The 27,387-nt window shown below is 43.2% G+C and overlaps 2 long non-coding RNA genes across 3 annotated transcripts; both read right to left on the bottom strand.

Moving 5' to 3' along the window:
* Positions 1-3,662: 3,662 nt before the first annotated feature.
* LOC309352022 lies at positions 3,663-4,782 on the bottom strand. Its single transcript, XR_014160993.1, has 2 exons — positions 4,659-4,782; positions 3,663-3,801 (listed from the first exon to the last, which is right to left on the bottom strand). It is a non-coding gene; the product is annotated as an uncharacterized lncRNA (long non-coding RNA).
* Positions 4,783-7,390: 2,608 nt separating this feature from the next.
* LOC309352013 lies at positions 7,391-13,520 on the bottom strand. Of its 2 annotated transcripts, none has more exons than XR_014160991.1 (3): positions 13,492-13,520; positions 12,222-12,293; positions 7,391-7,444 (listed from the first exon to the last, which is right to left on the bottom strand). It is a non-coding gene; the product is annotated as an uncharacterized lncRNA (long non-coding RNA). The 2 variants fall into 2 exon arrangements; XR_014160992.1 differs by lacking the exon at positions 13,492-13,520 and adding an exon at positions 12,541-12,881.
* Positions 13,521-27,387: the final 13,867 nt, after the last annotated feature.

Raw genomic sequence — 27,387 nt, 5'->3', positions numbered from 1 at the left:
AGAAAAATGATACAACGTGTAAGATAGTAGTGGTGAGGGGGGAAACAGCCTGACTGGAGCAGGCCTTGCTGTATGTTCCTCCATACCTCATGCTCTTTTTTCTTCTCACAGGGCAGACGGTACTCGTTAATTAAATCACCGTTTGCAGTGTTATTTTTCTAGAGAAAGAGGTGCTGGAACTCACCATGAACGTCTCCCTTGTTCTCCTACAATGGCAATGGTGCCCACCTGAGAGGTGCCGGAGCTGAGTTCCGGCTGGAAAAACAAGCCCTGGCTGTAAACCACCTTGATGTTTTTGCCCCTCAATATTAGTCTATAATGTATATGAAATTAAAAAATGAAATAAGTATCCAAAGAGGGTGACATAGTCTTAACAGTTTGCTGGAACATCACTCCTTGCTGCCGAGCCATTATGATTTGCCCGATGGCTTTTCTCTCACCCTATAGATTTTTGGGTTCTTTGGACAGCAACCCACAGGGGGGTTAGGATACAGTAAGTGAAACGAGAATGGCAGTCAATTTTACAGCCTGGAAAAGTACAATAGAAAATGTGAACTGGGATAACTTCTGGGAGTGTAGCTGCCACAAAATTAGAGCAAAGAGCAAGGTGCAATTTTCCTGTAAACGCTCTGTTTTGGATTAGACTATTGCAGGGATCAGTGGTATGGGAGGAGGTAGGTGTTCTGTGAATGCTAATAGCAGCTTAATAGTAAATGTAGCGTTTGGTTTACGCAACAGCAGAATGTGGGACTCAGCTACACAGCTGCAAATGAAGCGTTTTAAATGAGTTGTAAAGTGCAATACACAAATGTGACACTAGATGGATGCGGTGAGCTATGCAAACTTCAATGTTTTTTTCCAAAACTTTTTTTTAAAAAGCATTTTCACAGCGTTTTTTATATGTGTGTAGGTTCCACCTTGGTCTCATTAATATTCATAAACTGTAAACTAAACAAAGCACTGTATAATTGCCTCCTTGCGCAATTAAGTGAGCTCCTGTCCCTTTAAAGAGAGAGCAAGAGAGAAGATCTGGGATCTGGAACCATTATAAGAATACTTGCTTACGCCCACACTACAGAAATAATTTATAATGGAAAAATGGCTTCTTAGACCAGTCAGGAAAATATGGCTTCGCTGTCTGGAAATATTATTTCTCTGTGTGTGGGGAGGGGAGAGGGGTTCCAAACACTTAATTAGCTTTTGGTTGGGGAAATTCTTGTCAATTCCATTGGCTGGAAATAGATTCTGACTCGTGTCCTTCATGTTGTCTCCAACTCCAAATGTGAACAATTGAATATTTGACATGCTCATGATTTATCTAGGACAGGGATGTCCAACTCCCAAGAGACTGCGATCTACTCACAGATATATATTTTTGGCAGTGATCTACCCCCCTTTTTTGCGGGCTCAGGTCAAAGTTGAGCTTTTTTGGGGGAGAATAGTCAAAGCAGTTAACTTTAAAAGTAAAGGGACCCCTGACCATTAGGTCCAGTCGTGGCCGACTCTGGGGTTGCGACGCTCATCTCGCTTTATTGGCTGAGGGAGCCGGCGTACAGCTTCCAGGTCATGGAGCCAGCATGACTAAGCCACTTCTGGCGAACCAGAGCAGCACACGGAAACACTGTTTACCTTCCCGCCAGAGCGGTACCTATTTATCTACTTGTACTTTGACATGCTTTCGAACTGCTGGGTTGGCAGGAGCAGGGACCAAGCAACGGGAGCTCACCCCGTCGCAGGGATTCGAACCTTAAGCAGGTCTAAAATGCTAGGGGGAAAAGGGAAAAGTCGCTCACTGAAAGATCAGTCAGGAAACAAACAGCCTCACAGCAAACACTCCGTCTTCTGTTCTAGCGATCATGCACGAATGGAGGAAGGTGGAAGCGGCAAGTGGGCAGGGCCAGATACTATTTTTCCACCACAAAGGAAGAAGAGCCCGCGATCGACCGTGATCAACTCAAACCTTCTGGGGATGGCAGTCGACCAGTTGGATATCCCTGATCTAGGGTGCCAATGAACTACAGTAAATGAAAATCGTTGCAGAATATGTGGTGCTCTGTTAAAGCAGAGGAGCAGAGAAAGAAAGCCCTTTTGCTTTATTAAGCTCATTAAAAGACACATAGACAATGCCCACGGCAGCAAATTTCTTTTGAAGGTTCCTCAGGACGGAGGTGGGGTAGCCCAGGTAAATTGACGACTGCCTGATGGCAAACAAAGTCTCTCTCCTCTCTCAGTTCTTCCTCTGCGAACAGCTCCCTTATGAAGGCTCCTAGGGCTGGAGGGGTAAGGCAACGCAGGTGGGAAAAGCCATTGTTTCCTGGACAACAGTTTCCCTCCTCTCACAGTTCTCCCTCTGAAAACATTTAAAGAAGGTGTGTGTATGTGGCGAAACTGGCCCACTTCTGCTTCGGGTCCTGCCTACCCCAGGTTGCCCAAAAAGGAATGATGCCCTGAGACTGAAACATGTTCTTTGGCAATCACTTGTAGCTGATTAAGATTGTCTTCCATAAACACGGTTTTAGCAATGGGTCTGTAAGTGACCGTGGAGGCCAATTCTTGATCCACACATCCTTCCACAGCGGGGACTGGTTTCCGGGTGGGAGTTGATCATGGTGTGGATTTGCCAAGCGTGCCTTCCTCTTAGTACGCTTCTCCCTTGCATCCTGAGTTCGAGTGTCTTCAAAGCCCATGACACCTTTGGTAAAGGCTGTTCTCCAATTGGAGCGCTCGCAGGCAAGTGTTTCCCAATTGTTGGTGTTTATACTACATTTTTAAAGATTTGCCTTAAGACAGATTTTAAACCTCTTTAGTTGACAACCATCATTACGCTTTCCATTTTTAAGTTTGGAATAGAGTAGTTGCTTTGGAAGACGATCATCAGGCATCCGCACAACATGACCAGTCCAACGAAGTTGATGTTGAAGAATCATTGCTTTGGCACTGGTGATCTTTGCTTCTTCTAGTACACTGGTATTAGTTTGCATGTTACACTCCCCTCAACTACACTGAGGCCACTAGTTGCATGCTTTTCTGGAGGTTAAGGATTTAACCATGGTCTTCCATGTTCCAATAAATGCACTGCAATTCAAATTATGGGAGATACATGGTGGAAGTGTGTTGGGCTCGATGGGTTTAGATTCCTCAGAACTCCCCCATTTCTGTAAAGATTGACACTTTATCACACTATTTTAGACAGATCATAGTTATGAAACTTTGAAGGTGTCTCATAGTGATCATTATGGGGTGTGTGTGCGTGTGTGTGTGCAATGTGCTCTATTTAACAGATGCTTGAAACCCTTGTTGACCCCTTCTCCTCCCTAGGGAAATGAGAAGCAATTTCATATTTATGTCAGGACCTATCAGTTTGCACAGACTGTTGGTGATTCCCAACATCACATCTTATTAAGAATTAAACTGATGATTATTTACCTTCCCTAGGAACTGCCTGCATTGTTGAGTATGAAAAAAACCCCAAACTTTAAAGTATGTTGCCCTCAGGGAAGGATTAATACGTTAATATGTGACGAAACTATCTGTTTGAAGTTCTCCTGAAATCTACCACGCCTATTTTTATCTGCCCCCAAACTTGCATTTAAAAGCAAAGCTGATTTCCCCCCTAAATACCAAACATATACAGGCTTTCGATAGCATCATATCAGTAATAGTTGGGATGGAGCAGAATTTTATTTGATCCACATTTTTCACAGAACTGGCCTAATTTGTTCCCCCTGGGACTACTACAAAGAACAGAATGTTCATATCCCTTGGATTTCATACATCTCCAAATTTTACAATAGTTTTCAGCTCAAAAAAAAAAAAGAAAAAAAAAAGAAAAAAGAAATTTGTATTTAAAAGTATATACTTTAGGTTAAAATACATATATACTTATTTGGAGATAATTAATTTTGAGTCTATTTTTTAAAAAAGAATTCACATATTAATACAGGAATGGAGTAGAATAGATTTATGAATTAAAGTCTGGGTTACTGCTTACATGGCAAAGAAGGTAGACGGAAGTAACTAGTAATATGCATTAAAGTAAATAAAACTTGATTATTGTACTATTTCACAATCTAAACAAAATACAAAGATAAGCATGCCAAACACGTTTAAACATGAGTTTGTTAGAATTATGTCTCAACTATTTATCGGTATCTGTTATGTAAAATAGTAAAAGAAAAGAAAAATATATGTAAAATGTCAGTTACTAAGATGTGGTATTGTGGTAGGTGAATTATACTTTGGGAATTGCAGTTAAAGGCATAAAAAGAATTGGGGGGGGGGGCGAGATGAAATAAAGGGTGCGGTTTGAGTGTTTGGAAGAGGACAGAGTTTAGTTTAATTTCAATTCTGAGTTGAGTTCATCGAAACAATTTTAGCTGCTATTCCCAATTATGTCCCGTTCTGTTTCCTTTCACAGAAGCCACCGATACCCACCAGACCTAGCCGAGAAACACTGAATGAAATGGCTAAATTAATATTGTCCTGGCAAGTGTAACAGTATTTAAATAAAGGAGCAAGCAGTGACTTTGGGAATTTCAGTTCTTATCTCGTTCCTGTGCTTGCACACAATCTCCCAAATAATTTGGAAAACTTCCTCCAAAGTGAAGAAATTATGCCACCTTCCTAATGAAAGTACTCACACCTGGAAGTTGAATTACCTTTATCAGTAGGCTGGGAGAAGCTTTGATAAAGTCATACGTCACCTCCTTGCCTCTCCTCCAAAATGAGATAGTTTTGTCCTTTTATCGTGTTTTGCACTTCCGCCAAGGATTCCTTTATGTCTTGCGGTGTAATTATAAAGTTGGTAAGTTCTATCATAGACACAAGGGGAGCTCTCCTCTCATGTGTCTACTCTGGTGGAATGAAGGAGATTTAAGCATTTGTCTCTGGAATTTTGGGTGTGTTACCATAGACCAGTGTGTTAGAGTGGTTAGAGTATAGGACTAGGACCTCATACCCTCCAACATTCCTCAGATGGAAATAGGGACATTTCTCACTCCCCCCGCCAAATTACCATCCTGGACCACCCATTTTTGTCCCCCTCAGACTATTTTCTGTCAGAAAAATGGTGAGTGCCAGCACCACAACACCAACGTGACACAACGCACACACTCTTCACCACCCTGAGAAAACCCCTTAATCCCAATTTTATTTCATTCTTTGGTAGATTTACAAAAAGAAAAGCATAATAATAATAATAATAATAATAATAATAATAATAATAATAATTTATTTCTACCCCACCCATCTGGCTGGGTTTCCCTAGCCACTCTGGGCGACTTCCAACAAAAGATTAAAAATACATTAAAAGATCCGTCACTAAAAACTTCCCTAAACAGGGCTGCCTTCAGATGTCACAAAACAATAAATAAAGTTTACAAAGGGCCAAGAGTAGACGTGAATGCACAAATCATCCCCCCCTTCAAATCAAGACTCCTTGTGCTCTGCTCCCCTGCCTGCCCAGGGCAGCCCTGGCCCTCTGCCTGCCCCTCAGAGCCAGTGCATCTTGTGGGGCTGGGCCTCAATGGTGGTGGCTCCTCCTCACCTGCTGTCCAGTAGCTACTACAAGCTGCCCAATGGAGGAGGCCGGCAACAGCGGTCTTGGAGAGGCAATGGGATGCTCTCTCACCACCACTGCTTGGGACAAGCGCTGGGTCATCCTCCTCCCCGAGCTTGGCAGTGGCAGCAGTGGCAGGAGAAATAGGGACTGTCGGAACTCCGTTCGGCCAAGCTGGTGGCTCATCTACGGAATCGCCTCCCAACGTGTTTAGCAACCTCGAGCCTTTGATGAGGCTCCAAGGCATGTCCTCCCAGCAGAGTTCCCAGCACAGGGAAGGATGAGACAGTATGAGCTACATTGGAAAGAGTTTTAATTCTAAACTACGCAGAACAGAAGATCAACGGAACATGGGAACAAAGGAAACAGGAAACCACTAACATAATATCCCGTCTCCTTTCCCTTGAGACTCCAATAGTATGGAATCCCAGGAATGTAAACAGAGTCCTGTGACTCCACGAAGCTGCACAGTGATAAGAACAGAAACTAACAGGGACATACCAGGATCAAATCAGAAGCTGGGACGGTTTTTGTAATTCTGGAAAATCGGGACACTTGGAAGGTATGGGACCTGGGAGATCAGGGTTCACATCTCTGCTCAGCCATCAGATGCACTTGACGTCCTTGGACCAGTCACTCACTCGCAGCCTAACTTACCTCACAAAGTTGTGTGAATAAAATGAGGAGGGGGAAAATCATGTACTCCACCTTAAGCTCCTTGAAGGAAGGGTGGGATATAATTGCAATAAATGAAAATTGAACATTCATAACTTTCTGTATATTCTGCTCATTTGAAAGATCCTCTGAGTAGCTAAATATGTCCAGCTCTGGCTTGGTAATACTGCCATTTTTAAGCCTTACACCATGTTTTTGGCATGGATTAGTAGCTTTCAATCCCACAACTGCCTGTAATTTGAAATCCTACCAAGGAAATCTGGTATTTTGTAGTGGCTGTTTCTCCCCCCACAGCTATTTACATGCAATGGAGGGTGAAAAAGAAACAGATGTTAGATGAAAAATATGTATTTTGAGGTGCTGAGAAAGGGGCATTGGGAAGAAGCATCGGGAAGGAAGGCCTTTCTAAAAAAAGAAAGAAAAGAAACTTTTAAAAACCCTAAACATTGCTATCGACTCATGTTTCTTAATGGATAATGACTGGAGTGAGCAGCAATAAATCACACTGAGGTAGAGTTAACTCTTTATTAGCCAAAGAGGATCTACACAGGCAGTGCTTTTTTTCTAAAAAAATGTTTAGGGGTACTCTCATTTTTGAGGTACTCATATTGAAATACTGCCCCTCAATGAGGCCAAACTTAGATTCACAAAATGTTTAGGGGTATGCGTCCCCCTGCATCCGCCCAGAAAAAAAATCACTGTACAAAGGACTGCCAGGCCTAAATAACATAGTAATTCATCTCTGTCAGGTCTTGCCCCCATGAAGCAGTTGCTAAGACTAAAGGTTCCTGCCTCCCCATAGTCACCTATGTATCTTCTCAGGGTCCCCCCCCCCCCCAGCAACCAGAGATTGCACCTGCATGCCTGCCTTTGCTCATCCCCCTTCATGCCTCTTCTGGTTTTGGGAGACCAGGGGGAAGGGATGCTTGTCACAGCAGAAGGGGGAGACACCTGTGCCTCTTCACAAGCCTGATCTATCTCTGCCTTTTGGCCTCCCTCCTCTTCTGCTTCAGCTTCCCAATCCGATTCTGGACTTCTCTCTGTCACAGACTCTCCCTGCTCACAAAGCCCTGTTTCCCTTTCACTGCATTTATGTGGGAGAGGGTTAATAAAAGCCTATGAAACTCAACACTGGACACACACAACCCCTTTGGCATACCTGAATGATGGACTGTGTTGCAGCTGTTTGTTTTCTGTACTGTACAGCTTTGACTGTAATCATAACATTCAAGTTAAAATCTGGAGCAAAAGGCATTTACTGGCCCATCATAGCTATAATTACTGACCTGCTATTTACTGTGTGTATGTCCATGTCCAACTGTTACTGTATAATTGTGAGAATTGAGAATGGTTATTAGCAGCAGCTAAACTGAAGCACAGCTGGGGGGCAGGGAGGAGACTGACTCATTCGCCCCATCTCTGGAGTTAGAAGATTGTCCAGAAAGCTCAAGTGGTGTGATAGTTTAGTCCCAAGCAAATACAGTGGTACCTCAGGTTAAGAACTTAATTCGTTCTGGAGGTCTGTTCTTAACCTGAAACTGTTCTTAACCTGAGGTACCACTTTAGCTAATGGGGACTCCTGCTGCCGCCGCTGCACAATTTCTGTTCTCATTCTGAAGCAAAGTTCTTAACTCGAGGTACTATTTCTGGGTTAGCGGAGTCTGTAACCTGAAGTGTCTGTAACCTGAGGTACCACTGTAATGGGATTGGGGAGTTTCAGCTTTAGAGTTACAAAGTGACCTGCACACACCCAGCCAAGGAGGACAAACACTTGCCGCACTCCTAAGAGGCACACACACACACACACACACACACACACACACAGGCTTCTAGCAGCTACAATAGAAATTTTATTTTATTAAAAACACACACATTTCATTGAAATTTTTCAGTACAGAGAAGCAATACATACCCATTACAGTGGTACCTCGGGTTAAGAACTTAGCGGAGTCTGTAACCTGAAGCGTCTGTAACCACTGTATTATTTAATTTATTGAATTTATATACTGGAGGTCTCAGAACAAAATCAAAATATAAAACCACAAAATATATAGTCAAAATAAAAACAACAACCCTATAACTCCCCCGCCCCCGCCCCAAGAAAAAACCCCACAATTTAAAAGAACATAGGATGTCAATCAAATCACCTAAAATTCTGGTTAAAAAGGAATGTTTTTGCCTGGTGCCTAAAGGTGTATAATGTATAATGAAGGTGCCAGGCGAACTTCCCTAGGGAGAGCATTCTACAGATGGGGAGCCACTGCAGAGAAGGCCCCGTTCTTGTGTTGTCACCCTCTGGACCTCTCAAGGAGGAGGCGGCACACAAAGAAGGGCCTCAGAATATGATCTCAGGGTCCACGTAGGTTAACATGGAAAGAGGCGGTCCTTGAGGTATTGCGGTCCTGAGGCGTTTAAGGCTTTATAGCTCAAACCCAGCACACCAGGGGCCAGGTTTAAAACAGTTTTTAAAATTCCATCCCAAGTAATGTATTCCATCGTCTTGTTTGCTCTGTGGTTTGCTGCATCGCCCACAGCTGCCTGCCTAAATGTTTGGCAAACTGTTCATCAGAAGGCCAAAGCAGTTGGTTATTTCCTTCTGTGCGCTGCGAACCGCAAGTGCCCCACTAGAGCATGAAAGCGGACGAGTTTGCCTTGGGCCCAGGCCATGTCGTCTATGGCACATGTTCAAGCCCGCAAGTGCTTTTTCAGGTTCCCTGTCGCAGACTCCTGGAGGAACTCCCTTCAGTTTGGAATGGAAACAAAATCACCTGATCGTTTCCTCCGCTGTGATGCATGTCGCACAGCTGTTTCCTTTCATTAGGCATGGAAGCGACTCCTCGAGAGAGGCATCTCTGCTGAAAGCTTAGGGGCAAGGGAAACAGATCCTTTAGGACAGACAAATTCCTCACTCCTACTATTTACCTCATGCCAGGGTTCTTCCTGGCAAAGAGGAGACGATGATGCTCGACAACCAGTACTTACAAGCTTCAGTCGCTGAGGTCAGTGCCACGTATATTATCAGATCGCAACCCGGCCAGAAAGGTTGCTATTTTAGAAGTCTGCCACAATTTTGTGGGAGGAATAGTGGAAATCGAATGGCAATTGAAGCGGGCAAGAGCTCTCTGTTGCCCTAGTGCAGGGGTCAGCAAACTTTTTCAGCAGGGGCCGGTCCACTGTCCCTCAGACCTTGCAGGGGCTGGACTGTATTTTGAAAAATAAATAAATGAATTCCTATGCCCCACAAATAACCCAGAGATGCATTTTAAATAAAAGCACACATTCTAGTCATGTAAAAACATGCTGATTCCTGGACCGTCTGCAGGCCAGATTTAGAAGGCGATTGGGCTGGATCCGGCCCCCGGGCCTTAGTTTGCCTACTTATGCCCTAGTGCAACAAATCCACTTTAAAAACAACAAAACAATGGATATTTTGTGGTTAGGAAAGCAACAAGGAAATGTACTGAGATATTTAGGGTGAATGAATGATTAACAGAAAGATGTACAAACACCCCACAAATCAGGATGAACGCTGCCTACCAAACAAATTGGAACAAATGTTCAATAAAGGCCAGAGTTTCCCTGTGTACACATCATATATTTAAAGTGCATGACTTTCCCCAAGGAATCCTGGGAATCAGAGGGACCAGGTAGCCCCCAAGATTGAGGGGGGGCTGGCGTGATGTCACGTGTTGCACACTGCGCCTGTGTGATGTCACACGACGAGTGACGCATGCACGATCTTGTGTCAGCTGGAGGAGCCGGCCGATGAAGCTGCAATGCGTGTGACACTGTGTAACTTTGAGCGACATTGTGTGCATGCAATGCATGCTGGGGCCTCTCAACATTGAGGGGGGGGGGCGATCCCTGTCCAACAATGATTGAGGGACCTGAAGACACTTCACATGTAGAATTGTGATTTTATGTTGTGAACCACCCTGAGATCTTCAGGTACAGGGCGGCATACGAATTTAATAATAATAATAATAATAATAATAATAATAATAATAATAGAGTTGGTACACCTGTGGTATTGTACACCTCACAGACCTACAATTCCCAGCTTCCTTAACAAACTACAGTTCCCATGATTCATTTGTGTGTGTGAATTTTAAATATCCAGTGTCAATGCAGCCATAGTTGAACTTCCATGTAATCTCTGTGCAAGCAGATCAGGGTGAATGTTTGATAAACAAGGTGTCTGGAAGACCTATGAATAGGCAAAAGATTTCAAGTCCTTTTGAAGCAGTCTCTGAAAAGGGGACGGACCACTGGAAAAAGTTGTTCATAATATGTTTCCCCCCCTTTCAGCTCATTTCTACCACACCATTGCATTTTCTTTGTGAAACCAGCATAATGTTTAGGGAGCTTGTTGAGTTGTCGCTGGCCCTGTCTGCCATGCCCTAGGCTCTCACTTGCTGGCACAGCAAGTCTCAGGGTTGGAAGGCTGGTGGAAGAGGATTTTGTTTAAAATAAATTTGGTCCACGATGAATGAAAACAATGCTCCTGTCAGGAAGTAGAAAGCGAGAACCCATCTAAGCAGAGTGGAAACTGCCTGTTTTTCACTTTCTGCCCAGTGAAAGACAGCTTTTCCCAGCTGCTCTGTGTTTTTGAACTTGCAGAGTACATCAACAGAAGCTTAGTAATGCAGGAAAGGATGAATATATCATTACGGTGGGGTCAGTAAATCCACCGCTGGAAGAAAAAGCAAATGGTGATCATACGAAAGCAGCATAAACTATCAAATGGCGGCTCTGCATTACATGGGAAGCCATAAAGTAGAGAGAGACAGAGAGAGAGAGAGAGAGAGAGCAAATGTTTTATAATGCAGCCTTTTGGGTGTGTTTTTTATAATAAAAAACCCCTTTATTTTAAAAAGGCTATTCTTGGATTTTCATGTAGTAGGTTTTGGAATGCAATACAATCCCAACTGGAATGAAAATTATATTTCAGAGGCCAGATGCTAACATAAGTGGTACATTGTAGCTTTCCAGTCTTCTCGACGCTAGGTTTAAACCAGTTTTTAGAACACAGTGATCATATGTGTTCTAACTGTACATATTTAGTAGCTATAATCAGTATTTTAATGCAATTTATACTGGTTATTATATATAAAAAAAATGTATTTGAAGAAGTGTGCATGCACATGAAAGCTTATACGAAGAACAAACTTAGTTGGTCTCTAAGGTGCTATTGGACATTTTATTTTATATATATATTGTCAGCATCGCCCTTGAGCCAGTGTACCAACTGGACTCATGCACTACAGCCCCGACTGGGCTAGGCGAGCTGGGTAGCACTGCCAGAGACCTCCTTTCCCACAGGAACAGGTGACAGTGCTGTGGACTCACAGCTTGGAGCTGAGAGCACCGGATTCACTGTCTCAATAATGCAGTCGTTGCGCAGCAGCGTTTTGCAGAGTCTTGCAGAGTATAAACCACTCGGAGAGCAGCTCTGTAGAATATCTTATTCTATTGCTACAGCTATAATACAAAACTATATACAGAGCTACAAATTCTAAGCATAAATCAATGCTATATTCTGAGTGCCTGCAGCTGCTCTTAGCAGCAATCTTATCACTAAACACGATCTCTTGCACTCACTCTCCGACACACTGACTGACTCTCTCTCACACACAGATATTCACTCACTTGACTAATTAAGTAGAGAGCAGTACATTGCTCCTCCTCTCTGTAGAGTCAGCAGAGACCTCAGGAGATTCTCAGGAGATTCTTGGGTATGGGAGGGGTGAAATCTCCATATATATATATATATATATATATATATATATATATCTATATCAGGAGATTCTCAGGAGATTCTTGGGTATGGGAGGGGTGAAATCTCCATATATATATATATATATATATATCAGGAGATTCTCAGGAGATTCTTGGGTATGGGAGGGGTGAAATCTCCATATATATATATATATATATATATATATATATATATATATATCGACTGTGTCAGACCAACACGGCTACCTACCTGAATCTGGTTATTGTAGTGCATCAAGTTGTACTTTGCTCCAGACTGACCAAAAGTGTTCGGCCTCCTTTTCTATGACTTAAAGAAAAGGCATCTTGCAAAATTATACCATATACATTATCCATACATACAGGGCATTTTTTGTTCAGATGTATTTATTTAACTTCAAAAACTGCAATCGGATTAATGTATGGCATTTAACTACACTAATGTTCCGAGCGCAGGCATATACACTTTTTGCTTCTTTAAAGCATTTTTCACACTGCCAAATGTAAAAAACCTATTAACATCAGCTGCATTCCCAAAGGGATTTACAAACTTGGAGTGTAGGTTTACAGGTGCTCTGAGATATTCTTCTGCCATCTGTCAAAATTGGCCACCTCCATTCATACTACTGCCAGATATATTCCCCTTGTGTTGTTCTGATTTGTAGAATGTGGATGAGCTCATAATACAAGCTTGGAACAACCTCTTTCATAGGACTCTGGTTTCCACGCAGAAACCAGCCATCATCTGGGAATCAGAATTGAAAGAGCTTCTTTTCTTGGCTCCATTTGCCATCGTTTTGTGTACCAGAACTTCCTAAGTACTTGGTACACATAATTCTGGCTACTTGGTGTCTTTTATTTTGCTTCTTACACAACAATCTTTTCTAAATCCAGTTCTATAGTCTGATTCTCCCTTCCTTGTTTATCTATAGGTAAAGGTAAAGGGACCCCTGACCATTAGGTCCAGTCGTGAGCGACTCTGGGGTTGCGGCGCTCATCTCGCTTTATGGGCCGAGGGAGCCAGCGACAGCTTCCGGGTCGTGGGGCCAGCATGACTAAGCCGCTTCTGGCGAACCAGAGCAGCGCACAGAAATGCTGTTTACCTTCCCGCCAGAGTGGTACCTATTTATCTACTTGCACTTTGACATGCTTTCGAACTGCTAGGTGGGCATGAGCTGGGACTGAGCAATGGGAGCTCACCCCATCACAGGGATTCGAACCGCCGACCTTCTGATTGGCAAGTCCTAGGCTCTGTGGTTTAACCCACAGCGCCACCCGCATCCCTTTGTGTATCTATAGATGGGAGCATATTGCCCATTCTGCTAGAGAAGGGATGTCCAACAGGTCAATTGCGATCTACTGGTAGATCCCTGCAAGGTTTTGGTTGATTGCAGTCGATCGCTGGCTCCCTTTCCTTAGCATTGGAAAAAGAGAATCTGGCCCCGCCCTCCATTGTTGCATGATCCGCAGAATGGAAGACTCAGTGAGGCTGTTTGTTTTACCCAGCGATCTGTTGATGAGTGGCTGTTCCTAAAAAAACTCAACAACTTTGACCTGGTCCCACAAAAAAGGGGGTAGATCACTGCCAGTTTTCAATTCTGTAAGTAGATCGCAGTGTCTTGGGAGTTGGCCACCCCTGTGCTAGATTAAAGAGACCTTGGACTCAGCATCTGGCAGGAACCACTCATGTTAGCTGGCTGGTGGCAATTCATCATCTTCTGTATATTGTGTCATAATAGAGGTTTTGAGAGCTGCTGCTAGAGCCACAGTGAAGAACTGGGCCCTCTCTCTATTGGCACAGGCCTTTCATGAACACTGGAGTGAGAGAAGCTAGCATGACCCTGGCCTATCCTGCTTGGACTACTGCAATGCACTCTACGTGGGGCTACCTTTGAAGGTGACCTGGAAATTACAACTAATCAAGAATGCGGCAGCTAGACTGGCGACTGGGAGTGGCCGCTGAGATCACAACACCAGTCTTGAAAGACCTACATTGGCTCCCAGTACGTTTCGAAGCACAATTCAAAGTGTTGGTGCTGACCTTTAAAGCCCTAAACAGCCTCGGTACAGTATGCCTGAAGGAGCGTCTCCACCTCCATCATTCTGCCCGGACACTAAGGTCCAGTGCCGAGGGCCTTCTGGCAGTTCCCTCGCTGCGAGAAACCAAGTTACAGGGAACCAGGTGGAGGGCCTTCTCGGTAGTGGCACCTGCCCTGTGGAATGCCCTCCCACCAGATGTCAAAGACAAAAACAACTATCTGACTTTTAGAAGACATCTGAAGGCAGCCCTGTTTAGGTAAGTTTTTAATGTTTGATCTTTTATTGCCATTATTATTATTATTATTATTATTATTATTATTATTATTCTGTTGGGAGCTGCCCAGAGTGGCTGGGGAAACCCATCCAGATGGTTGTGGTAATAATAATAATAATAATAATAATAATAATAATAATAATAATTCAATTTTAGTCAGTCGCTGTATCATTTTTAAAGTTACATATCCTTAAAACACAGATCGTTAACTAGGGTTGCCATATTTTGAAGAGCAAAAAAAGAGGACTTTTACATTTGCTGACTTCTACTTTTAACTATGGCTCGCTATGGCGACTCTACCCATGAAAAAGAGGATGTGTCCTGGAAAAAGTTGACATATGGCAACCCTAGAACTTAATCCTGAGAACCTTGAGCGATAAGAACCTTGTGGAGGAACTTTATTTATCCATAAAGAGTCTCTCCATACAAAGATAAAAAAGAAGAATCAAGCCAGGAGAGCTCAAATTGGTAGGAGTGGGGAGAAGGAAAAGATAGATTGCATGCACACAGCCATTTCCTGTGGAGCTGGCATCAATTCATTCCCTCAGTTATTATGAAAAACCCAGGTGACAACATTGCCAAACTGATGGAATCCAGTGTTTTTACCATAACGTCCTACCACATTTTTATTGCCTGGTTTGCGGTGAGAATAGTGATGCCAGCCTCTCCAGTTTGGACTGCTAAAGTGCTATGGATTTGATTTTTATTTCTTTTTTAAAAAATTGTGCATTGCCTTTTTGCATTACTGTAATCTAAGGTGGTTTTGTACATGACACAAAGAAATGACAAAATATGCAATGGATTACATTGACATCCTGTAACGATTCAAAATATGGCTAAAAACAATCAACAGCGTTCAAGAATTCATTTCGCATGAATTATTTGGCTGGTTTTAACCCTAGCATTGCATTCTGAGTTTTATTGGTGTGACTAGCACCACAATGGCACATATAGTGGATTTTCAATTCATTGAATTCTTTCATCCTCTAATCCATAGGCCTACTAACTTTTCTCTTTTGTGTAATCTCCAAGCTATACAGATCTTATTTGGGTTGCTTTCTTCATTTTCAGCTTTATGCCAGATGTTCAGCGTCTCCTATACTTCTCCACCAACAGTAATCCATATCTTCTTGAATTATTCTTCCAGACTGAGGCATTTTACTAACATTTGCCAGAAGAGCTAGCAGTTCTTTGTAGATGCATATGTGTCACAGATTTATTTATTTCAAAAAGTTTATACACTGCTTGATTGAAAGCAAGCAAACAACCCAAAAACTCTCAGGGCCATTCACAAAAGAGATAAAACAATAAAAGGTACTTTTTAAAAAGTTACTTAAAGTATCTTGGATACATGAATAACTTCCTTTATAAGGAACTCTTCCTTCTTATTCTTTATTGTAATACTCTTCTTTCGTCATGCATTCTGATTTAAAGAAAACCAGCATGTATTATTGTTGGAGCCACTGTGATTTTGTAGGTGGCGAAGCTTTTGTTCTTTCTCTCTTTCCTCAAACTAAGCAAATCAAACTCAATTAGCTTGAGTTAATGATACATGCTAACTTTCAGAAGGTGGCTAAACTTTGTTCATATGGATTCTGTCAGCGGTTTCCGCTCATTAAGATCGTTTTCTCAGACGTCCCTTCAAATGAAGGATACCTAGCCAGTGAGTCAGAACTTTGCCATATTTGGCCTTTTCCATTTATTTTCTCTCACCAGCGGCTGACTGCATCTTATTCAGACCGCACAAATGTTAAAAATTTTGATCAAGGGAACACAGACTGAAATGTGACTCATCCCGGCAGTCTGGGGTTTGGTTTTGCTGATGTCATTTTAGTTTTTCCAGTCCCAGATCCCAAACAGTTGTAATCGACAAGTCAGACAATAATTCTGCTTCTATGAAGCTAAAAAAACCTTGTAAAAATGATTGGGGAGGGGCGTTTTCTGTGAGTGAGCTGCTGAATTTTACCTTTCACCCCCTCCCTGCCAAATTCCTCTCTCTGTAGCTAACTTATTCCGTATAATTACTTGAGAACTTGGGACAGCTTGCTATTCTACACAGGACCAAACACTGAGGAGGAAAAATAGGCTGGTTCAGAACAGGGCCACAGTTTGTAAATTTAGCCTGGGGCTTCTATTTTATTGGAGTGCAGGGTTAGCTTTGGGCAAGGGCTTAATTCGAACGCGGAGTGGCAACTCATCCTTTGAAGAAGCGAAGTCATGATGAAAAAGAGACCTTTACTCAGTGCTTTTTGGGGGGGGGGAGGGGAGAAAAGGTGCTGGAATTCACCACATACAAACTTTTGTACTAGTAGTACAGGTGACTGCCCATTGACATGGAGGTTCAGTTCTGGGCCCCTGTGGACGTAAGTGAAATCACATATAATGGGGAGCACTCTTTGTCTAGCTCCTTCCCTTTGACCTTGACCGCCTTGGGTGACTTCCAAAAACCCGTCCCAAACCCAAACCCCAAAAGTCCCATGGTGATCGGCAAATGGTAACAGGGGCAGGATCGTGAAATCTTGAAGCCCCTAGTCATGAACCGGCAGTAGATATAGATCCAGTCGCTCTGACTCAAGGAATGAGGCAGTTGAACAGCTCGGCAGCTGTATCCATGACTGACCAGCCCTTTTCAGGATCTACTCTGCTCACTCCGAAAAGGGGGAGGGGCCAGAAAAGGTACCCTTAACATAGTCTGCCTCCCTTTCCCCCTGACTGGATTACTGCGCCCAGTGGGGTCACCACCCAGCGGTAGTAAAAACATGCTAAGAGGAAGGCATGCTTGGCTGATCCACGCTGTGATCAGCTCCTGCCTGGAAACCAATGTCCCCATTCTGGAAGGATGTGTGGATACAGAATTGGCCTCCACAGTCACTTACGGACTCATGGTTAAAACCATGTTTATGGAAGACAATCTTACTCAGCTATGAGTGATTACCAAAGAAGAAGAAGAAGAAGAAGAATGGAAAGCACACTGGAGAGTCATGGTGACTTGCAACGAGACCCAACCCAGACCCTAAAGAAGATATCTTTGGGCTCCGGGGAGGGTCTCCTCACCAGCCAGAGGCTTGTTGAGCTGCTCAGCTGAGGCACAGGGAGACTTCTTCCTTGTGTCTCTCCTCTGCAGGTCAAGGAAGCTGCCCTGCCTCTCTGGCTTGCATGCACAAGCAGGAAGGATAGGGTTGCTTTCCTATGTGCGTGCAGTTTGCTGCAAGGCTGAAGAGCCTCAACAAAGCCTAACTGTGTCCCCGGCCCACAAGGAGACCCTCTCCAAAGCCCACAGAGGATGTCCCCTTCAGGCTTCAGGGACGGCGTCCTCATGAGCTGGAGACACAGCGAGGCTTTGCTGAGGGATGAGAGCCCAGCTCCAGCCCGAAATAAGCCCTGCTTGTACTCACTGTTGAGTAATGAAAACCCTGCCTCACAGTGCTGAACCCCAAGCATTTCTCATTGTAGAAGATTAGCTTCCTAACAGATAAAGAGAACAGGTCTATGTCTAGTCTGTTTTTCTAGGTTAGTTGTATAACTAAGAAGATCTAGGATTTTCTGTCATGGATGGTAGCTGTTATGTTTATGTGTGTTTGTTGAGCTGGACTGGCCAATGTTTTCACTAAGTATAAGTCAGCATCTGATGTTATCAAAAGCAGGGATACAATGTCCCTCTCCTACTTCTAGTTACTCAGTAACTGGTAATTCAGAAGCTTGTTGTCTCTGAACTTGGAATTAAGTCATCATGACCTGTAGTCACTGATAGCCTCATTTGCCATGAATTCTGTGAGATAACCAGCCTCATATAACCAGTGCTTTTTTCTGGGGGTACGCAGGGGTATGCATACCCCTAAACATTTTGTGAATCTTTGTACTTTAGTCCATTTACTGTATTTATTTTTCCTGATTTGAACTATGAAATGGTGATTTTCTTGAGTCAAAATGAGAGTACCCCTAAACATTTTTTTAAGAAAAAAAGCACTGCATATAACCAATATGTTTAAGTCTAATAAATCTGTGAACAATCCTTCGGCTCCTCCATGATAATATGACAGCAACAATCGCAGATAACAATGGTTCTCAAAGTGAACCATTCACAGAGGGATCAGGTGTTAAACAGGGTTGCGTTATCACCCCAACTCTATTTATTGTTTTCATTGCCATGATCCTATTGTTTTCATTGCCATGATTCCCTGTTGAAGGGAAACTCACCACTGGAGTAGAAATGATATATACAACAGATGGAAAGCTCTTTAATCTGAGTAGGCTGAAAGCAAAGAGTAAAGTTGCCATAACTTCTGTCATAGAGCTTCAATATGCTGATGACAACATAGTGTGTGCATACTCAGAGGATGATCTCCAAACCATCCTAAATTTCTTTGCAGAAGCTTACAAAAAGCTTGGCCTATTGCTCAACATCCGAACAACCAAAGTGCTGCACCAACAAGCACAAAATAACCCCTCTGCAGCACCACAAATCCAACTCAATGGTGTAACGTTGGAAAGTGTTGATTACTTCTCCTACCTGGGCAGTTATCTTTCCACAAGGGCTGACACTGATGCTGAAATCCAGCATCACCTGAGTTCTATGAGTGCAGCTTTCTCCCAATTGAAGTGCAGAGTGTTTGACGACTGGGACATTCACAGGGAAACCAAAATGTTTGTTTACAAAGCTATTGTACTACCAACCTTACTATATGTTTGTGAAACACGGACCACTTATAAACACCATCTCCAACTCCTTGAAAGATTCCATCAATGGTGTCTCTGAAAATTTTTACACATCACTTGGGAAGACAGGTGAACTAATGCCAGTGTACTGGAAGAAGCAAAGATCACCAGTGTTGAAGCAATGATTCTTCAACATCAATTTTGTTGGACTGGATGCATGACTATCGTTTTCCAAATCAACTACTCTATTTCAAACTTAAAAATGGAAAGTGTAATGCTGGTGGTCAACAAAAGAGGTTTAAAGACTTTCTCAAGGCAAATCTAAAAAAATATAGTATAAATACTGACAATTGGGAAACACTGACCTGCAAGCGCTCCAATTGGAGAACAGCTTCTACCAAAGGTGTCATGGACTTTGAAGACACTCAAACTGAGAATGAAAGGGAGAAACGTGCTAAGAGGAAGGCACATTTGGCAAACCCTCACCATGATCGACTCCCACCTGGAAACCTATGTCCGCACTGTGGAAGGATGTGTGGGTCCAGAATTGACCTCCACAGTCACTTACGGACTCCCTGTGAAGACTATGTTTTGGAAGACAATCTTACTTGGCTATGAGTGATTGCCAAAGAAGAAGAAGAAGAATGTATGAAAAGCTTAATACAATGCAGTAAGCTGTCCTGCCCGGCTTAGCTATGCCACTTCCCTTCACCTTGGGAGGAACAAGGTAACCAAGCCTTTGTTCTCCCTAGTCTCAATGAGAAGCTCAGCGTGTGAAGAGTTGAGCTGGTTGCTGCAGCTCAACCACATGGCTATCACAAGCCTATACCAATAATTTAGGAACTTTCTGCACTTTGTAATTAAGTTAAGTTTTACTGCCTGTGCAACTTTCTGAAGTACATGAATCTGACGTTTAGAGAGTTTTTAAGTAAACAGGTTTTTATTTAACTTATCAAATGTGTGGTCTTTTCCTATGATGGGGGAAGTGGGAAACTTTAGAAGGGCATATTTAACAGCCTATATTTCCATGCTTTACTGTGCTGCATATTTTGTCATTTTAAATCTCTGCTGGGGTTCTCTCACTAAAGAGTACTTGCCCCAAACGATTTTTGGTTTAATCTTCCTTTTAAAGCCATACATGTCGGTGACCAACACCAAGTTCTGTATTTGCAAATTGCATAGGTTAACCATGTGCTGTCAGTGGAACTGTGTGTGTAAAATATACTTATTATGACCTGTTTTACATAGATTATTCATTTCTGACAATGTGGAAAACAGAGGGTTTCTTGGCTTGACTTAAGGAGACAGCAAATAGAAAGGTATGCAGTGGCAAAGTTTTGATTGAAAATGACAAATCAGATATTGCAGGAGTGTCTTTAAAAAAAACCATAAGGGATATAAGGACACATCATGTATTTGCTTGTTTCCTTTTCTAGATTCCACCCCCACCTTGCAATTTAGGGCATCCTTCTCCCTCCCAGCTCAACAGCTTCACATGCTGCAGATAGCTAAGTCTACAGCTAAGTCTACATCTGCTGCGTTCCTGTTCATAGAGACCAAGCCCTTTGCCAAAGACAATCTTCATCTGCTTCTCTATAATTTACTACCCCACCAAAAAGGCTTCCTGTAGTTATACAATGGGTGTGTTAAGCTGTGCACATTCTTTGGTATTTTCTCTTAGAATGCACAGTGTTTTTCTTTGGTTTTGTGCCACTTTTAGGTTTATTTGCAGCGCACCAGAAAAGTATTAACCTATCGCAGTGAAAAAGAAAGACACAAATTTCCTCAAGCCAGTTCTTTGCATAAAGAGCTCAGTCAGCTATTTTTTCTCCCTCACACCTGGTTTCTGTTATTTCCACTGCCAGTGGGTTTTGCGTGACTGAATGTGTGCTTCACCAGCAATTTATTCTCTGGTCCTCCTCCTCCTCATTTGGCTGAGGATATTGAACGAACAATGCTTATTTTCGACAACATCTTAAAATGAGAGGGTGGTTGTTTAGCTTATCTTACCACGGAGAGCGGCCATAGTTCAGTAACAGAGTATTTGCGCTGCATGCAAAAGGTCTATGGCTGAAAAATCAGGTATTTCCAGTTAAAAATGATTAAGATAGTCTGAGAAATGTTATATGGGTTTTCAGATCCACACTCTAGTCATATTCCAGGATTACTTCCACACAGACACACATTACTTTTACATGCTCTTTCTCTTTGGATTACCACTCTGTAGGGTGTGGTGCCACAAGTAGGTTTTCTCCATGTGACCTATACAGTAGGGATTGGTGAGGCAATGGTGTGTACCTTGCTGCAGATAGTAATATTGTGCAGTTTGAAGCAATTGGATGCGTAAGAACTGACTTCTTTTGGAAGAAATCATTGTCCGGGCTCATAAACATATTATTCAAACGTTTACTTGCAGCATTCTTTAAGACGAAACAGAAACATAAAATGGAGGCTTTTTTCAGCTGGAACACTCCAGAACTTAGTTCCGGTACCTCTCCTGAGCGTTCCGGCAGACCCTTTCTGTGTCTATAATAATCCTGGTGTTGCGGGCAGGCAGTGCGTTTTCTGGGTGGAGGAATTTGGATGGATCGGGAGTTAGCACATTGAGTGGCTTTGGCGCTTTGTTCTATGACTTAGGGTTGTCCGTCAAAAAAGGTGGGAGTTCCTGCACTTCTTTTTCTAGAAAAAAGCCCACTGCATCCAAGAATATCCATGCAATATCTTGTGCTATCCAGCACAGGCTCAGCATCAAAATGATCCAAACAGATCTAGAAGCAGAGGTTTCTCACTCTCATTAACAGCATCTGTTTCTCTGTAGCTGTTTTCCTTGAGAGCTTCATTTATATCTTCTATTCCCTGTGGCTGTTCAGAGAAAGACTAACAGACACCACCCTTTCAAGATGGCAAATTTGCAACCCAATGCCATGGTCCACCTGATCTAAAGTTACAACACTCACATGTTAGGCAGCAGAAAGCAACAATCATAAACTCATCAAGAGCTCAGAGTCTTTTAGAAACTACTGTGGAAAAAAGCAATGATAGCAATACACATTTAGCTATTTTCCATTTTAAACATTCATAAATACACACTTTTGTTCCAATATCAATTAAATCTATTAGACGCACTTAACATACTAGCTTCCCATTGCTGGCATCACTGTGGCTTACGGGGAGAGAGAACGGGAGGGGAAAGGCTGGCATGGTGCAGCTGCAGTGGTGAAGGCAATCTGGCACTCCAGCCAATGTGTTTGCATCACACACCTCCTTTTCCCAGTAAGTTGTAGTAACAGCAGTAACAGGAGGCTGGGTAAGCACCACAGCCCTGCTGACTGCTACCGCTGTATAGGTTTGCAGCCTAATCTCTTGGTGGACTACTGGCAATAGTTTACAAAAGGCATGAGTCATGCAGATTAGTCTATTGAATGCAGACGAGAAAGAAGAGCTCTTTCCCACAGTCCTTGTCAGTTGGCTTAAGATGCTCTGCAATGCATGGAAAACGGCCAAGACAATAACCTGATGCCAATGGCAGTGTATATATTTATGTCCTAGTTACAGGATGTTCAATAAGTGTTTATTTTAAAGTTAGGATGACAAGAGAGAGTGCACAATCTTTGAAAGCTAATGTTGGAGCAAATGTTAAGCAACATCTCAGTGTCGTTTTCTTTTGGGCGGTGGAAGAGTTGGAACTTGTTTTGCCAATTTTGCATTCCTTGTTTTATATTTATTTCAGTAAAACTACTTGCCCGCCATTACTGGGAAATCATTTTGCATTCTGTTACTCAGAGCAATGGCAAACACTGGTCTCTGCAGGAATAAGCAGTAGATCATTTTACATGGTTGTTTTCTGTATATGGTAAGTATATTAAAATTTGCTTTGGTGGGACAGCAATGGGCAATGTGAGCAGCCCTGATTCTCTTTTGCCATTGTTTTGAAACTTTGTGGGAGGAAAGAGTGCTTGAAAATGTTGTCACTGCATGTGCTAAACCAAGAGTTGGGAACCTTAGCCCTATAGGCAAAAGTCCCATAAACTTGCCAAACAAGCTCCCCTACCAGATAGGTGTAGCCTTATTTATTATGTCACCTCAACCTCAAAAGGAAAACAAGATAAATGGAGGAAGAGTTAGGACCCCAAGCTTCTAATCTTAACAAGAAAGTGCTGCACAGTATTCATAAATAATGCCAATTGGACACACATTGCTAGGTCTCCTTGGAAAATTAGTAGTAAACGTATAAATAAAAGGTAAAACAGAAGTACTCAGCAGGGACCCAGAACATCTCAGATGACATGGTTCTTCTTCTTCTTCCTCTTCTTCTTCTCCTCCTCCTCCTCCTTCTTTCTTCTACTCAATTACTTTGGCAGCGAGCACACTGAACGTCATGATAACACTTCCTGGCTTTCAGCTTGTGTTATGCCAGCCCATCCGCTCCCATTCCATTCATTAATCTTAAAGGAATGTTTCATATGAAAAATAAAAGCTTATTTATTGCAAGGCTTGCTCTAGTTCCCTAGGTGCTTACTGTACTTACAAGAACTCATACTTGTTCCAATAAGAAATCTTTTGAACTTTGGATAGAAAATTGTGATATATTTTACGTCTCAGAAGTCTTTGCTTTATTCTATCGCACCATTTCAATAGAGTGTTCTAACAAGACTTCCTGATTAGTCCCATATGTCCATAAAATTACTTCTCCAGAAATACAGGAAGGGGGAGTATTCCAGCCTCACAATATAGAAATCGCTTATCTCTTGCTTCTTTTTAAACTGAACTACTTCTGATTTAGGTTAGAATGTATCGTGAAAGCTGGCTTTCCTTTCACAATGTTTAATGTCTCTTCACTCTTCGACATATTCCAGCCAACCTGCAACCAAATAGGCTTATGTTACACATATGTAGCTGAAGGTTTTAGAAGTTTAAAAGTTGGTGAATGCGTGGGCTGACTCCGTTGAAAATCATTCCCAGGAAGTGATCTGAACGTTCTGTGGGCTTTGATTTGCAACAGCTCAACTACACATATGCTATGGTGGTCAGCTGAAGAACATGTAGGGATGCATGAGGAAAATGTGATTTTGTGAATTCCAGTATGAACTGGCCCGATTGTCACCTTCCAGACTAATGTGTGGCTCAGAACATAGTCATCCACAAGCTTTCACCCTTCTAGAATGTTCTGATGCTTTAAAAGAGGGGTCGGCAAGGTTTACCTCGCCTGGGCTGGTTCACTCCAGCGGAGATCCCTCTGTGGGCCAGATCGAGTGTGCGTGTGAGTGCACGTGGCTGTGATTTCCGGCGTCTGCACAGACACAATTTTTGGCATCTGCGCAGACACGATTTTTTGCGTCTGAGCATGCACAGATGCGATTTCCGCCACCACGGAAGCGAGTTCCCGTGCCGCAGTGCACCAGTTTAGCGCAGCGTGCGGGGACTTGCTGAGCAGGTGGCTCAGTTTGGGGGGGGGACTGTGTTAAATGACCCCTGTGGGCCGCTTGTGGCCCACGGGCCTTGGGTTGCCTAAAGGTAAAGGTAAAGGGACCGCTGACCATTAGGTCCAGTTGTGACTGACTGGGGTTGCGACACTCATCTCGCTTTAATTGGCCGAGGGAGCCGGCGTACAGCTTCCAGGTCATGTGGCCAGCATGACTAGGCCACTTCTGGCGAACCAGAGCAGCGCACAGAAATGCTATTGACTTTCCCGCCAGACCGGTACCTATTTATCTGCTTGCACTTTGACGTGCTTTTGAGCTGCTAGGTTGGGAGGAGCAGGGGCCGAGCAACAGGAGCTCACTCCGTTGCGGGGATTTGAACCGCCGACCTTCTGATTGGCAAGTCCTAGGCTCTGTGGTTTAACCCACAGCACCACCTGTGTCCCTGCTTTAAAACATGGCTTCAAAATGTATCAGAGTGCATTTACAATGCAGATTCTGAGACAATGCATTTAGGAGTGCTCATTTTGAGAGAAAATACATGTAAATGTAGATTTGTAAATTCTTTTAAAATAAAATAAAAATGCTGAGTAATTTGAAAATGGTATGAACCAGATTTATGACTGAATGCATGCAAAAAGTTACACAGATATAGGCAGATGTGTCCATTCCTAAACAAAATATGCATGAGTTTGCCAGGTCTAAAAATGTCTTTCTGGTATTCTAAGATAAGAATGGTGAACTGTCGCCCTTCAAATGATGCTGAACTCCCAATATCGCTGAGCATTGACCATTGCTGGCTGGGGATGATGAGTTGGAAGTTCAATAACATCTGGAGGACCATAGGTTCCATATTTGTGTTAGTTGATTAGCTAATTTGTATTTCTCCCACATTTAAAAGTGTCAAACATCCAAAATAGTTAATAGGAAGAATTAGGAAACGAAAACTAAACCTGATTCATAGCAAAAGATCACACTGAGCTTTCCAATATGCCCTGTTGACTTTTTCTGGGAATTTGTTCCGTGTCATTTGGACTACTATGGAAAAGGTACCTGGAAGTAGATTGAAGTAGGCAGTGAGTTTCATATTGGGCAAGGTGGTCTGTGTGCAGAATGCAACCACTGAAGGGCTTTATAGGTAGACATCAGTGCCTTGAATCAGGCTTAAACTAATCAGCAACTACTGCAAAACTGGTATGTCTGCACCATCTTTTGTTCCTTGGGAGGTGAGTAGTTCTTCCTTGGAAAACACAAGAGCATGGATGATTATGGCAGGATCCTTATTCTCTAGGAGAAGGCATAGCCACCTTGTATTTTTCAAGGTGTCTATGTGGCGCTGTGGTCTAAACCACAGAACCTAGGGCTTGCTGATCAGAAGGTTAGCGGTTTAAATCCCCGTGATGGGGTGAGCTCACGTTGCTCAGTTCCTGCTCTTGCCAACCTAGCAGTTCGAAAGCACGTCAGAGTGCAAGTAGATAAATAGGTACCGCTCCAGCGGGAAGGTAAACGGCAATTCGTGTGCTGTTCTGGTTCGCCAGAAGCGGCTTAGTCATGCTGGCCACTTGACCTGGAAGCTGTACGCCAGCTCCCTCGGCCAATAAAGCAAGATGAGTGCTGCAACCCCAGAGTCGTCTGCGACTGGACCTAATGGTCAGGGGTCCCTTTACCTTTTTATGTAACTGAGTTTAGTTTACTTATTGCCTGAGCTGCTTCCTGTTTCTCAAAAAGGAATGTGTATGGAGTTCCCCTAGGTTGCACCTCCTATTCAGTTGGCCAGAGTGTGTGCAGAAGAAGGTGGCCAAGATGATAAAGGGTCTGTAAACCAAGCCTTATAAGTAACAGTTGAGGGAGTTGGGTGTGTTTAGCCTAGGAAAGAGGAGACTGAGAAGAGATATGATGGCCATCTGCAAATATTGTATCGGGTCTCTACTATCACATGGAAGATGGAACAAGCTTGTTTTCTCCTGCTCTGGAGGGTAGGACCCAAACCAATGGATTGGAAGTTACAAGAAAGGAGACTCTGACTGAACACCAGGAAGAAATTTTTGATGGTAAGAGCTGTCTGACAGTGGAACGGACTCCCATGAGAGGTGGTGGACTCTGCTTCCTTGGAGGTTTATAAGTAGAGGTTGGATGGCCATCTGTCATGGATACTTCTGTTGATATTCCTGCACTGCAAGGGGTTGGACTAGTTGACCTTCAGGGTCCCTTCCAACTCCACAATTCTATGATTCTTTCTCCACTTACAAGGACTTGCACACCTCCAAGAATACCAGTATTCCTCAGCAGCACTATCTGTATCTTGCCTAGGTTTCATTTCATTCTGCTAGCTTCATCCACTTGATGACAGCATCCAGATAAGAGTTGCTCCCAGCTGTTTCAAAGGGGGGGGGTATAGATTTTGGTGTCATCAGCATATTGATGACACCATGCTCCAAAGCTGTGGACAATCTCACCCAGCAGTTTCATACAGATATTAAACAAGATTGATGATAATAATGGGCTGCTGTGAAAAGTTACGAGATGGTCCCTGTGGGGTTGAATAGGCTACCCTTTGAGTCCACTCTGAAAGCACGCTAGAGCAAGACAGATGATCAGCATGGCATAGCAAAATGCCACGCTCTACACTAGGGGAAGGGACATAACTAGAGTATGATGGTAGAGCATGGTAGAGCATATGTGTTGCATGGAGATTTAATCTGGTGGCGCTGTGGGTTAAACCACAGAGCCTAGGACTTGCCGATCAGAGGGTTGGTGGTTCGAATCCCTGCGATAGAGTGAGCTCCCATTGCTCAGTCCCTGCTCCTGCCCACCTAGTAGTTCAAAAGCATGTCAAAGTGCAAGTAGATAAATAGGTACCACTCCGGCGGGAAGGTAAACAGCATTTCCGTGCACTGCTCTGGTTCGCCAGAAGCGGCTTAGTCATGCTGGCCACATGACCCGGAAGCTGTATGCCTGCTCCCTCGGCCAATAAAGCAAGATGAGCGCCACAACCCCAGAGTCGGCCA

The sequence above is a fragment of the Podarcis erhardii genome (assembly GCF_964252035.2).
Source record: "Podarcis erhardii genome assembly, chromosome: 1".
NCBI classification, from domain to species: domain Eukaryota; kingdom Metazoa; phylum Chordata; class Lepidosauria; order Squamata; family Lacertidae; genus Podarcis; species Podarcis erhardii.
The sequence above is the reverse complement of the archived record's forward strand: the minus strand, read 5'-3'. Positions and strand labels throughout refer to the sequence as shown.